Source organism: Scomber japonicus, chromosome 21 (assembly GCF_027409825.1).
Source record: "Scomber japonicus isolate fScoJap1 chromosome 21, fScoJap1.pri, whole genome shotgun sequence".
Taxonomy (NCBI): domain Eukaryota; kingdom Metazoa; phylum Chordata; class Actinopteri; order Scombriformes; family Scombridae; genus Scomber; species Scomber japonicus.
Genome location: NC_070598.1, coordinates 3,041,646 through 3,053,662, shown reverse-complemented (window position 1 = coordinate 3,053,662; position 12,017 = coordinate 3,041,646).

Genomic DNA, 12,017 nt, shown 5'->3' with positions numbered 1-12,017 from the left:
TGTATCTTAGCAACCACACAACAACCTGTATCTATAGCAACCATAGAACAATCTGATGGTCTGTCTGTGCATTACATTCCTCATACAGGGGCTAAAGATTGACCTAAAAAGTTAAATGAGTTCAATAGATTTAGTTTTTAACAGATATCATGACAGGAAGTGACCTCTGCTAACAGCTGAGCAGACCTATGAAGGGTTAAGTCAGTCTTACTGTCTTTTCAGGAATATATGGAGGGTTAAATGACTTCAGCAGGATTCATAAAACCTGTCCGTGTGTGTTGAATAGACTCGACTGTATCAGTGTCTTTACAGCAGATTTAAAGTCACTCGCTTACAGCAGCTCTCAGATCTTTACAGCCACTTCCTGTCTGTCAGAGAATTGATCTTAAAGTGCTGCTGCAGGTTTATAATGAACCATGCGTCTGCTTTCTGTCCCTCAGAGTCCAAACTGAACCTGGAAAGACGCAGAGTTCATTCTTCTTCAATGATCCACATGTCTGAAGGTCTGCTAATCACAGCTGGAGGCTTTTATGTTTAACCACATTAAAGGAAGTTTGGGGCTTTTTTATTCATATTTGTTGTCACTGCACTGTAATTCTGATTCAACTCTTCTATATTATCTTATTTTCTATTTAAATGTGTCTTACATCTTGTCTGAATACCTTTATATCTTAATTAATGCTGTCATACTTTGCTATTTTTGTCTCATTTACATTCAGAGAAACAGAAAAGATCCTGACAACAATATTATTTAACCCTTACACACTGTTCAGGGTCACATTTTTTATACATTTGAGAGCTTTAAAAACACCATATACACATAATGTAATGTAATTTCTCTGATGGGATCATCATCATGGGAGGGAGGGAGAAAGGAGAGGACGAAGGGAGGAAGGAAGGAAGGGAGGAAGGAAGGAAGAAGTTAAGGCAGCAAGGAGGGAAGGAGGGAAGGAAGGCAGGAAGGAAGGAAGGAAGGAAGGAAGGAAGGAAGGACGAAGGGAGGCAGGAAGGAAGGAAGGAACGAAGGGAGGAAGGAAGGAAAGAAGGAAGGAAGGAAGGAAGGAAGGAAGGAAGGAAGGAAGGAAGGAAAGAAGGAACAGTCAAAACAGACGGGTTCAGTTTGACCCGGGAGGACGACGGGAAGGTTAATCACCTGTTTGTATCAGGCGGGGAGTTCCTGTCCTCTGAAAAGAAGCCAATGCGGAAGTAACTTAGAGCTGCATTCTATCAAAAGGCCACCAGGGGGCGACCGTCTCTATACAAGTCAATGGAGAATTCACCAACTTCTCACTTGATTTCTAACCTCAGTAAACGTTTTCAAAATGTGTTTATGGTCTCAATCGCTAGTTTAAAGCCTTCTTCAATGCAGTATGATGTTCATTTGGGACATTTTGGCCTCCCTGATTTTATATGTGACGATAAAGCAGGGTATGCATTAGGACGTGGCTACGTCCTGATTGACAGGTTGATTGACCAATGTCCTTGAGATCCAGCTCTCACAACCAATCGCAGCCTCCCCGCTCCGCCGTTGGTCCCGCCTATACTTCCGTCCATGGCCTCCGCCTCATGCCCATATAAGTAGAATCCGTGTTTTTATTTTTCCCAGCATGCACCTGAAATTTTCAAGATGGCGCTGCCTAGATTCGATACTATTGGCTTCCGAGCAGCAGTCCACAAACCAATGGGTGACGTCACGGATGTTACGTCCATTTCTTTTATACAGTCTATGGTTTGTATACTTTTATCTTTCTATGTTTAACTTGATTTTATGGAGTAATGTTAAAAATCTTTTGTTAATACAGATTTGAGTAAGCAGAAAGATAAAATGTGGCTGTAGAAGTATAAAAAAATGTTCATTACTAGAAAACCCAACATGCCACATTAAGCAGTAGAAGTACTTTACATGAGTTATCAGTGGATGGATGTTTAACTCTGAGCAGGCCAAACATGTAAAGGAGCAGATGATTTAACCACAGAATGAGATTAGATTAGAAGGTTAGCAGCTGGAGCCGTTGGTGCTGATCATCGTTACTTCTTATCATCTACAGGCTGGAAGAACGACGCTCGCTGCTCTCTGACATCTTTATTTCTGCTTTCTGCTGCAGCTGTGCTTGTTGTGTGTTTTAAAGCCTTCAGGGGTCGGATGTGTGTTGGTGCAGTGGTGTGTGTGTGTGGGGGCGGTTATTAAGAGAAGGGAGAGAGAGAGGGAGAGAGTGTTTGAATATGAGATAGCAGCGAGGTGTAATTGCCTCTATGGTTTTAATGGTGGCTTTAAATCAATGATGAGGCTTCTGATGCGGCACCGAGGAGGAGAAACTCTAGTCTGCCTACCTGGAAACATGCAGCTTTACACATAAGAAGACAGTTGTGATTGGTTAGAATTAGGGCTGTCAAACGATTTTTTTTAATCGAGATTAATCGCAGAATTTCCATAGTTAATCGCGATTAATCGCGTTTTGAATTGCATGTTTAAAATCCTGTTATTTTCCATTTGAAGGCAGTTTTAAGCCCATAATGTAAAGCATTTCTTACCAGAGTGTCTTAACTGGGAATCAATCACGGCTCTGCTGCGACTCCCACACTCCAAAATGCTCCTTTGGTGGAGCTGAGGCTGGCTTGGCTGCACCTGGGTGTTTAGCGTGGAGGTGCTAACTCAAACTCCACGTACTCCGGTGGTAGTTAAACTCCGTTTGACACAGGTTGCATTTTACTTTTGACTTGTCAACTGAAGCGTCTGGAAGTGTTTTAAAGTTAAACAAGCCGTTCAAAAGTCCAGTAGCTCTCTTACTTTCCATCAGCGCGGTAGGTTTACTGCAGGAGGCCACTTCAAAGCATAGCGCTACAGCTAGAGGAGGTCAAATTGACCCCGTCTGTTTTGACTGTTCCTCCCTCCCTCCTTCTTTCCTTTCCTCCTTCCTTCCTTCCTTCCTTCCTTCCTTCCTTCCTTCCTTCCTTCCTTCCTCCCTCCCTCCGTGACTCGAGGACAACAGGAGGGTGAAACACTGCTTTGTGACCTTTTTTTGTGTTTTGAACCAGAAATATTGGCACCCCTGCACATGACGCTATAGTAGGAGACCACTGCTGACACAAAGGCATAAAAAAGCCAACGTACTGTGGACAGATGAGACCAAAATAGAGCTTTTTGGTGAAGCACATCGTGGTACTGTTTACACAAAATGAAATGAGGCCTTCAAAGAAAAGAATACAGTCCCTTCAGTCAAACATGGTTTACAGATGTTTTGGGGTTGCTTTGCCTTGACTGTGTGAATGGCATCATGAAATCTGATGACTACCAAAGAGATCAAGGGTCTTCCAGCAGCACAATGACCCAAAATAGACGTTAAAAAACACTCTGACATGGTTAAAAACAAAGCGCTGGAGAGTTCTGAAATGGCCAACAATGAGTCCAGATGTGAATCCCAGAGAACAGCTGTGCAGAGATCTCAAAACAGTAGCTGGGAGAAGTTTGCAAAAGAGAGGTGTAAGAAGCTCATTCATGATTACAGGAAGTGATTGATTATAGTTATTTCTTCCACAAGGTGTGCTACCAAAAAATAATTAAGCTGAGGGTGCCGATAATTTAGTCCTGTCCATATTTTGAGTTCAGTGTTGAATTTGATCAGGTTTGAGTAAGGCTCCATTATGGCCCAAGTAAGGCTCCATTATGTCTCAAGTAAGGCTCCATTATGGCCCAAGTAAGGCTCCTGTTGTGAGTGGTCCTGTCTCACATGTTGCTCCTGTTGAATTTCAGGAGAAACAAACAAGAAATCTCAGTTTTGTCTCCCCGAGCCGTAAAGGAGCAAACTTTGTAGCAGTAAAATCTTCCTCTGTGCTGACAGAAGTGCAACGGTGCCAATATTTTTGGCCATGAGTGTATTTGGGATTAGGAGGGCCTGATAAATACAAAAACTAAGCATCATATTTAAACAGGAAGTAGTTTTTGAAAGAAAAAAAAAGTCCTCATATTACATTTAGACCTTCCCAACGTCCTCAAATGAATACTTCCTGTTTAGCAGCGTCGTAGCTTGTTGCTGTTGCTAAAACTAGTCCGATTTTTATCAAACTACAAACATTATTAAACATAAATTAACACATTTCACCCATAAAATCTGATATCTGGTCCATTTTTAAATGTGAATATTTTATCCTTTTGATCTTTATCCTTATGTGACAGTAGTCTGGGAAATGGTGATTGACATTTTCAACCTTTTTCTGACATTTTAATAATAAGAAGAATAATGTAGAGAATATACAGCAAGATTAACCAATAATGAAAAGAATCGTTAGTTGCAGCTCTAACAGAATATATATAGTTTAAGGAGAAACCCTCACGCTGACATAATGAAAGTATAGGGTGGCTCTAGCTCCGCTCACACTTCCTCTCGCTCTCACATAAACACAGAGCTCCTGACAGATTGATTATGTGCTTCAGCTGATTGCCGTCGTCAGCTTCAATCAATCAACCTGATTTTATTTGTAGCTCGCTCTCTGCAGAGAAAAAGGGCAGATTTGTGGGTTTAACTGTGCATTTGTGTGTGTATGTGTGTGTGTGTGTGTGTGTGTGTGTGTGTGTGTGTGTGTGTGTGTGTGTGTGTGTGTGTGTGTGTGTGTGTGTGTGTGTGTGTGTGTGTGTGTGTGTGTGGGGGGTCTGTCATAGGCTACTTTCAGGGACAGATTTCAGACTTTAAGATCAGTCTTTTGAGGACAGATTGTCTAAGTATGGATAAAAGTTCTGTCTGCAATTTGGAAAAAGCTGCATTTTTACTTTAGTTTAGTTTATTTAGACAATAAAGTAGATTAATTAGAATAACCAGAGAATATATCTAATAACAGTGCAGCTATTCAATAATGCACATATGGGTTGGGTCGTTATAGCAAGTCTCCAGGAAATCAATGTTGGTCTACGTAAACACCCTAAGAGTGGCCTAGGTAAATGTGTGTGTGTGTGTGTGTGTGTGTGTGTGTGTGTGTGTGTATGTGTGTGTATGTGTGTGTGTGTGTGTGTGTGTGTGTGTGTGTGTGTGTGTGTGTGCTCTGTCAAATTTCAGACATAAGACCCGTCAATTGGGGTCAAAAGACAGATAATGAATGGAAGTCTATGATGTAATGTCCCCAAAAGTGACCCAGGACTACGTGTGTGTGTGTGTGTGTGTGTGTTGTTTGTGTTCTGTCATAGGCTACTTTTGGGGACACATTTCACTTATTCTTAGGACCAGTTAATCAGGGACAATTGGGGACAAAAGCCATGAATTTAAAATTATTCTATGTAAGACAACGTGTGTGTGTGTGTTTGTGTGTGTGTGTGTGTGTGTGTGTGTGTGTTCAAACTCATATATCATATATGTTATCATACATCTTTATAATATACCTTTAGTGTTCCTACAGGAGCTTAAAGTTTGACTATAACTTTCCAGTATAAGTACTTTCCATATGATCCTATAATAATAATAATAATATAATAAAACTTCTATAATCTCTCTAAAGTTATTTTTTCTCTTGTATATGAATTTAATCTTTTCATCATGTTAGTGTGTTACTGTGCTGATGTTTTCAGGCGTGGCTTATCAGAGGAAGCCACTGGTTTTTATCAGATGTGTCAAGCAGGGGAAAAAAGCAGGATGTGATTGAAGCGGCTTGCCCTTCAAAATAAAGTACATGGATTAAAACTTCAGTAGCAGCTGACATCAATGAAAACAAAAGTATGACATATATAAAATAGTATATGTTTTATGGAGCATGCATTTAAAGGAGCAACAGAGGAAATATAACAGAAAGACTTAATGATAATAATGTATAGTTATTATAGAGCAGGGGTGTCAAACATGCGGCCCGTGGGCCAGAACCGGCCCGCTGAGGGGTCCATTTCGGCCCACTTTCCCCCCTGTCTTTTTTTCCTTCTTTCCTTCCTTCCTTCCTTCCATCCTTCCATGTGTCCTTCCTTCCTTCTTTCCTTCCATCTTTCCTTCCTTCCTTTTGTTCCTTCTGTCCTTCCTTCCTTTCTCCCTTCCTTCCTTCTGTCTGTCTGTCCTTCACTATCTCTCTTTCCTACCTTTCTTCCCTCCTTCCTTTTGCCTGTCTTTCCTTCCTTCCCTTCTTATTTCCTTCTTTCCTTCCTTCCTTCCTTCTTTCCTTCCATCTTTTTAATGATCCGGCCCAAATGAGATCAAATTGGCCCCTGTATGTGGCCCTTGAATGAAAATGACTTTGACACCTCTGCTCTATACTGAGAGTTAAAGTTTCTCCAGTCTTTACTTGTTGTTTTATTGTTTTATTGTTTATTAGTTTGTGTTGTTAGTCATGTGACATGTCTGTTATCATTTCAATTTTCCAGTTTATTAAAAAACAGTAATTTGTATTTAATTGCAATTTTTAACTAACCTCTGATCTGGATGATGTCATTTCAGATGATGTCAGATCAGAGGTTAGTAGGTCAACCTACAGACCCCGGATGTTGATAACATGCCACCACGGGCTCGGAGGGGAACAGCACTAACGTATCATAACTAAATATTGGTGAGATGAATAGTTTGGTGGCAGATAATGTGTTATATAAAGGCAGAGCTTCGGTGCCTCGTGTACTCGCATTATACGGATATACACGGCGCAACACTGGAGAACGACTCCACATGACACCAAAGTTGTCTGGGTGAGTAAATGATCGTATTTTATGCTAGAAATAAAGTCCAGGTTGTAAAAAACGGTAATTATCATTTAAATCTCATCTTCACCATGATATGAAAATATATGATGATATTTATTTATTTATTTATACCAGGGTCGTGTTTAATATTCCTGCTGTGAGTCTTTGTCATTTATTTATTCATTTCTGTATGTAGCACATCTGTTAGCTTGTTATCTGTGTATGATCTGTTCTTTTACACCAGCTGTTTTATTGGATATCAAACAAACTGACCCTCAGGGGCAATAAATATTATCTCATATATTCCTCTGAAATACATATTAACTCTATAAAGTGGCTTAAAAAAACAAACAAACGTAGACTTCACTTATGTTTTATTGTGATGTGGGGGAGGACAGGTATTTTATTTTGAAATATAGAGTCACAGGAACCTGATGCTAGCTTTCGTGCACAATTGACCAAGCTGCTGGCTTTCCTCTGTGTGTTTGTGTGCGGCTCACAGTCAGCCTGCCAGCTGCCGTCACTGCAGTTCACATCAGGAGGTAAGAGCAACACTCAGTCTGCAGAGAGGTTTAACACACATATTGTGGCTCAGAGTGTATATGTGTGTGTGTGTGGCTCAGTGTGTGTGTGTGTGCGCGCATTTGGAGATTTAACCCCATTGGTCAAGTTTGCGCAGGTGCGTAAATGCGCAATTAGTGGTCAATTTGCCATCGTGCGTAAAGTTGATAGCTGATGATTCGTGATGCGGTGTATTTTTATTTTTTTAAAGCATGTGAAGGAATCCGCCCGCCCTCTGCAGTGGTCTGACAGAGAGCATCCTGGTGTGTGTGTGTGAGTGTGTGTATGTGTATGTGTATGTGTGTGTGTATGTGTGTGTGTGAGCTGGTTTGCATTGCAGTGGTGGCTCCATATCAGCCATGCGTTACGGCTCGTGTGGTTGAATCCAGATCCAGATAGACAACCAAACCCTGGAGGAGAGTCAGATCAGAACGGGTCAGACCTGAAAGGAGAGAGAGTGTGTCACCAGCAGCAGCAGCAGCAGAGGCAGCGTGCGTGCGTGCGGAGAGCTGTTGAGTCATACCGGCCTGTCACAGCTCGTTTCTTCCCTTTTTTTCCCCTCTTCTTCTCCAGTCTCTGTTAAATTGCTCTCAACTCAAACAAAAGCACTTCCTCCAGACCAGCCGCTGTTTAATAACACCAGAGCTGCAGGTTCACACTATTAGGATGTGTCGCCTTTGCTGCAGCAGCTCACGAAACCTTATCTGTTGGATTTTTTTTTTCGTCTTAGTTGTGAAGTTGAGGTTTTTGAGGGTTTCCTTCTTTACTTGGTGACGGTTGAGAAACACAGCAGCAGGTTTGTCGAGAGAGAAGAGAGAGAGAAGAGAGAGAGAAACTTAAATCTGCTCTCTCCTCTCAGGAAAGCTGTTTCACTATGAGGACAAAGATTCAGAAAGCTGACAGATGTTTCTAACCAGCTCAGTTTTAAAAGCAATAAATCAACACTGAACAGACTTCATCACACAGCTGTTAGATGTTAGATCACGTGGTGTAACTGCAATGATTAGCTGCATGATTGAAAAGGAAATGAAATGCAAACTTAACTTGATGATCAATTTAAGCAAAAGCATCAAACATCTAATGACTCAGATGTGAGACTGTGCAGCGTTTCTTTGTTCTTACATGACAGTAAATTGAATATTTTGAGGGTGTAATTAGATAAAATGTCACTTTGTGCTTTAGAAACACTGGAATTATATAACATGACTATAATAGAGTTATATTCTCACTATCAGTGTTTCTAAATCTGAAATACAGATGTTGCTTTAATATTGCATACATGACACTGTAGTTGTTTTTTTTGCCATTTCTGTGTCATTTTCTAGTCTTTCCTCTACTAACCTGGATAGTGTCATGTATGTTTCAGCGTCTACGTGCCTTCACATATATATTTATAGAAGCGTTATGATGCTCGGTCATACATCAGATAAAGATCCAACCACCTAAAACCTCCGTATAGCTGATAAATAGAACAGCAGTAAGTGACACAGTTTGCTTATCTCTGATGCACCTGTTGCATATTCAGCCGTGCAGATACTTAAAGAGCTTTGTTTTAACCTTCCTGTCGTCCTCCCGGGTCAAATTGACCCCGTCTGTTTCGACTGATCCTTTCTTCTGTCCTTCTTTCCTCCCTCTCTCCTTCTTTCCTTCCCTCCTCCCTTCCTTCTTTCCTCTGTCCTTCTTTCCTTCCTTTCCTACCTCCCTTCCTTCCTTCCTTCCTTCCTTCCTTCCTTCCTTCCTGCTTTCTTTTCCTTTCCTCCCTTCCTTCCTCCCTCCTTTCGTTTGTTCCTTCTTCCCTTCCTTCCTTCCTAACCCCCTCCTTTCCTTCCTTCTTCCTCCCTTCCTTCTTTCTTTCCTTCCTACCTCCCTTCCTTCCTTCTTTCTTCCTCCCTTCCTCCCTTTCTTTTCCTTTCCTTTCCTTCTTCCTTCTTCCTCCCTTCATCCCTCCCTTCCTTCTTTCCTTCCTTTCCTACCTCCCTTCCTTCATTCTTTCTTTTCCTTTCCTCCCTTCCTTCCTCCCTCCTTTCATTTGTTCCTTCTTCCCTTCCTTCCTTCCTAACCCCCTCCTTTCCTTCCTTCTTCCTCCCTTCATCCCTCCTTTCCTCCCTTCCTCCTTTCCTTTCCTTCCTTCCTTCTCTCTTTCCTTCCTTCCTCCCTTCCTTCCTTCTTCCTCCCTCCCTTCCTTCCTTCTTCCTCCTTTCCTCCCTTCCTTCCTCTGTTCCCTCCTTCCTTCCTTCTTCCTCCCTTCCTTCCTCTCTCCTTTGCTCCCTCCTTCCTTCCTTCCTTCCTTCCTCCTGCTCTTCCTTCCTTCATCCCTCCCTAGATTCCTCCCTCCTTTCCCCCTTCTTCCTCCCTTCCTTCCTTGACTTGAGGACAACAGGAGGGTTAACTCTGCCTGCTAGACATTATCTTCATACTCGACTACAGTGCAACAGCTGTTAGGTTTTGTTAGGAATGTAATGCTGCTGCTGGCTGCAGGGTGAATCACACTTTCTCTCAGCATTATGAGGAAATTATGTTAATTAATGTGTTTGGCAAGTTGCAAAATGATTGATTGTGAATGTGTGAGTGTCGTGTTCAGAGATGATGTGCTTAAATGTTTTTATTCCTCTAAAATATCTGATCTTAAAGTCAAATATCTGCTGCACTGGGTTGAGATAAGGGAAATATTACTATTTGCTCTTGGCTCTTAACCCTCTTGTTGTCCTCGAGTCAAGGAAGGAAGGAGGAAGGAAAGGAGGAAGGGAGGGAGGAGGAAGGAAGGAAAGGAGGGAGGAAGAAGGAAGGAAGGGAGGACGAAGGAAGAAAGAAGGAAGGGAAGGAGGGAGGAAGAAGGAAGGAAGGAAGGGAGGAAGAAGGAAGGAAGGAAAGGAGGGAGGGAGGGAGGAAGGAAAAGAGGAAGCGAGGGAGGAAGAAAGGAGGGAGGTAGGGGGGAGAAAAGGAAGAGAGAAGGAGGGAGGAAAGAAGGAGGGAAAGTTACGTAATTTACTGAACTTATCAGTAAGGCCTGAGCAATACTGGATCTTATTCCAATATTGATATATTAGCTGATAATGTTATATGTACTGAATATTTATATAAACTTACTTCTTTTTCTTTTTTTAGCAATAATCCCTCAAGTGTGGTTATGAAACACTTTGTATTTTGTCAGTTTTGGTTCATCAGATTCTTCTATATACTAAATACTACATTACCCATAAGGGCCCATTTATGCCCAAACCATGTTACCGTCACTGCTCACATACTTCCATGCGTCCTTTATGTTGGCATGGATGTTAACCAATACATCCACCAGGGGGCAGCACAGAGTCAAAAACAAACATGGCGACTGTGGAGGAGATATTGATAATGTTCCTCTTGCATAAAAGACAAAAACGATATGTTTAAAGTTTCTAACCAACTCACAAAACCTTTCCTCAAAAAGTTCCTCCATTGTTATTTCTTCTTCGTGTCTCACTAGAGCATCGAGTAGTGACAGCAACACTGCCCCCCCATGGTTTCTGGTGGTACTGCTCCGTTTGGTCCGTATCTGTAGGCTTTATGGAAACGTGCAGAAATACGGACGACATGAACGCAGAGCACGGACAGAAGGCTCCGTCTGTATCCGTATTTAACGTTGAGCATAAATGAGCCTTTGTCTTAGCTGCCATTGTTAAAGAGAAGAGGGCAGGTGTGATTTTTACAGAGGATTTAAAGCTCAGTGATTGGACCTGTTGGAGCCATAATATCATTTTTTGTTTCTTCTTTTATTTTTGTTTTCTTTATTATACTGAGGACCATATCTGACATTTCTTGTGTTTGAGTGGTTGGTGCAGCACCGGAAATGCATATACAGTCAAGCCCAAAATTATTCATACCCCTTTTGGACATGCCACTTTTTGTTCAAATGTAAATAAAAGCTGACTGAAATATTTTTTTTACCACAATGATGCCTTTTGTACATCGTCTTTTTATCTTCTTGGAGACGCTTGTGTCACTTCCGGTCAAAGAACAACTTGCTGGTTGAATAAAAGTAACTTTAAGTCAAAATTTGCCAGGGGTATGAATCATTTCGGGCTTGACTGTAGGTAACCCCAGGTAATGAGCACGGTGTGTGAAGGGGACCGTGTCAGTGTGGCAGCATGACGTCTCTTTTCCTTGTTGAATGAATGAATGAATGAATGAATGACGAAGGAAACTGATGAATGGAAAGCTTACCTGTGATGTCATGAACTCAAAAGTTATACCTGTGCTCAGGTGAGAAAACTAATTGAATGAAAAATAAATGGGTCACCGCACTCAAGTATAGACACTGTATTGGACCTGGTTTTTTATTGTTCCCCGTTCACCCCTCAGAGGCCTCATGTAGTCTTGATTGAAAGACTCTACAAGACCTTTCTCCCTAAAAGCAGAGGTGTAGTGGAAGTTAACTCTTCTCTATATTGTTTTAGCACAGTTGTTAATCTTTCCTGCTGATGACTGAACCAGGACGGAGCTCCATCTGTCTGTCCGTGCGTAAGACAAACAAGACGTTTGTTTGCAGATGGCCGACACACTTCCACCTCCTCCCACTTTAACAGCTCTATCAGACACCAGACATCATACCTCTGTCTAGTCACGGTTGGTTGGTTGGTTTGTTGGTTGGATGTCTGCAGAAAGAAGTCTTGCACGAAATTCAGCTAAATTTCGTGACTTTGTCGTAAATGTTGCAACGCCGCCGTCGTCCTGCTGCAACACATGAGTGAGGTAACAGAGCGGGAAAGAGTTAGAGGTGCTGCAGGCATGAAGAAGAAGTTACGAGATAAAGTCTGAGGAAAGAGGGTTAAAACATGCAGTG